The 2,842-nt window shown below is 47.2% G+C and overlaps 1 pseudogene; it reads right to left on the bottom strand.

Annotated features, from left to right (window-relative positions):
• Nucleotides 1-1,287: 1,287 nt before the first annotated feature.
• Nucleotides 1,288-2,492, bottom strand: LOC105942032 (cAMP-regulated phosphoprotein 19-like; annotated as a pseudogene).
• Between the last annotated feature and the right edge of the window lie 350 nt (nt 2,493-2,842).

The raw sequence follows: 2,842 nt of genomic DNA, 5'->3' as shown, positions 1-2,842 counted from the left end.
AGGAGCTTAATCCAGGTCTCCCATATGGGTGCAGGGGCCCAAGCACTTGGTCCATCCTCTCCTGCTTTCCCAGGTCATAAGTCAAGGGCTGTACTGGAAGTACAACAGCCAGGATTCCAATTGGCACCCATATGGGATGATGGTGTATGTGGCGGCCTAACTGCCTTAGGCCACAGCACTGATGCTATTATGGGACCTCTGAAACAATAATTCTACCACTTCAGATGCTTACAAGCTGTTTACTTGGGTCTTGGATTTTATTGGCTATTTCCCTGAAATAAGTTACTTAGTCCTTTGTAAGTCATAATAATGTAAGATCAATTAAGTCAGAGTCTTTGTCTGTTTTGCTTTTGTTCATAGCTCGTGGTGTGCTCAAATATTTGTTGAGGGAATGAGTAAAGAAGCTTGAAGGAGGGCCCGGCGGCGTGGCCTAGCGGCTAAAGTCCTCGCCTTGAATGCGCCAGGATCCCATATGGGCGCCGGGTTCTAGTCCCGGCAGCCCCACTTCCCATCCAGCTCCCTGCTTGTGGCCTGGGAAAGCAGTCAAGGACGGCCCAATGCATTGGGACCCTGCACCCACGTGGGAGACCCAAAAAGAAGTTCCTGGTTCCCGGCTTCGGATTGGCACGCACCGGCCGTTGAAGTCACTTGGGGAGTGACTCATCGGACGGAAGATCTTCCTGTCTGTCTCTCCTCCTCTCTGTATATCTGACTTCTTTTCTTTTTTAAGATTTATTCATTTTTATTACAAAGTCAGATATACAGAGAGGAGGAGAGACACAGAGGAAGATCTTCCATGCAATGATTCACTCCCCAAGTGACTGCAACGGCTGCAGCTGTGCCGATCTGAAGCCAGGAGCCAGGAGCTATTCCAAGTCTCCCTCATGGGTGCAGGGTCCCAAGGCTTTTGGCAGTCCTTGACTGCTTTCCCAGGCCACAAGCTGGGAGCTGGATGGGAAGTGGGGCTGCCGAGATTAGAACCGGCGCCCATATGGGATCCTGGCATGCTCAAGGCAGAACTTTAGCCACTAGGCTACTGTGCCGGGCCCAGTTCAATATATATATCTTTTAAAAGTTGTGCAAAACTGTTGTATTTACAAAAAATGGCACAAAAATGAATTCAACAGTCAACATGTGCATGCATACCTCATTCACATCTTCAAAAACAAAAGGAATTCTAGCATTATAGGACTCTGTTAGAACACTGGCTCTGAAGGCAGCTGTTAAGCACTGAATCACACAGGAAACACCAGAATGGGCAGATATTGCCCAAGTCAAATTCTACTGTTAAAGCTGAAACAGGTTTAAGACCATTCAAGTTTAAGCACAGAAATACAAATTTTTCAAAATCCATCTAGTTGTGTTTGAATTATCTGACTTTTCTTACCACTTGTGGTCTTAAACTCCTGTTTTACAAAATCCAAAAGGAAAATACAGAAGAAATCAATACAACAGAGGTTGTGTTAAATTAGAGTAACATACAAAGCTGTACTTAAAATGAAGTAAGTAAAGCCAAACCATTACAACTGTTAAAACTTGTTACCTCTTGGGAGCTACACTGGCAGTTAGGTAATATATACAATTATTTTCAAGTAGATTATGTTGCTCTAACATGTCTTTGTCATCAGTGTGCTGTTTAATCAAAAACTTTACACATGTATATTCCCTTACATTAGCAGCAAAAGCTACCACTACCTGCAAAGCTGTCAGTTTCAACTGATTTAGAGAATAAAAGGAAGTAAGATGTGGATAGATGGGGCTCGGCGTCATAGCGTAATGGTTAAGGTCCTCACCTTGAATGTACCGGAATCCCATATGGGCGCCGGTTCTAATCCCGGCAGTCCCGCTTCCCGTCCAGCTCCCTGCTTGTGCCTGGAAAGGAGTCAAGGACAGCCCAAAGCCTTGGGACCCTGCACCCACATGGGAAACCCGGAAAGAAGTTCCTGGCTCCTGGCTTCGGATCGGCGCAGCACCGGCCATTGCGGCCACTTGGGGAGTGAATTATCGGATAGAAGATCCTCCTCCCTGTATCTCCTCCTCTCTGTGCATCTGCCTTTCCAATAAAATAAATAAATCTTAAAAAAAAAAAAAAGATGTGGATAGGTGATACAGTAAGGAGACAAAACGGGAAGCAGGAGATTCAGGCAGCTCAGCTCTTTTAACCAGCCAGCTGGGAACAAGGGAGGGTTTCCGCTGAGGAAGGTCCTGAGGAGTGGGAATGTGATACCCAGTGACCTCCGTTTTACCCGGCGCTGCAGCAGGAAGCTGCTTGTTCTTCGTTTTTGCTTTTGCCATGTTGTAATCCCCAGAATCAAAGTATTTTTGCCTTTCTCCAACTGTTTTCTTAAGAAATGTGAACCTCCAGGCTTTTGTCCCAGATAAGGATACCGTGCTTTTAATTTTCCTTCTTCAGCTTTCTCTGAACTAGTCACTTTACCTTGCGTTTCCTTCTGCTCCTCCGCGGAGGCTGTCTCAGGGGCTTCCGCGGACATACTGCTCCCTCTTCCCAACACTGCCTCTCCGGCCCAGTTCAATGTATTTTTTTTTTTAAGATTTATTCATTTTATTACAAAGTCAGATATACACAGAGGAGGAGAGACAGAGAGGAGGATACTCCATCCGATGATTCACTTCCCAAGTGAGCCGCAACGGGCCAGTGCGCGCCGATCCGAAGCCCGGAACCAGGAACCTCTTCCAGGTCTCCCACGCGGGTGCAGGGTCCCAATGCATTGGGCCGTCCTCCACTGCTTTCCCAGGCCACAAGCAGGGAGCTGGATGGGAAGTGGAGCTGCCGGGATTAGAACCGGCGCCCATTTGGGACCCCGGGGCATTCAAGGCGAGG

Source organism: Ochotona princeps, chromosome 3 (assembly GCF_030435755.1).
Source record: "Ochotona princeps isolate mOchPri1 chromosome 3, mOchPri1.hap1, whole genome shotgun sequence".
Lineage (NCBI taxonomy): Eukaryota > Metazoa > Chordata > Mammalia > Lagomorpha > Ochotonidae > Ochotona > Ochotona princeps.
Note: the sequence above shows the minus strand (reverse complement) of the source record. Positions and strands in the feature narration are given on the sequence as shown.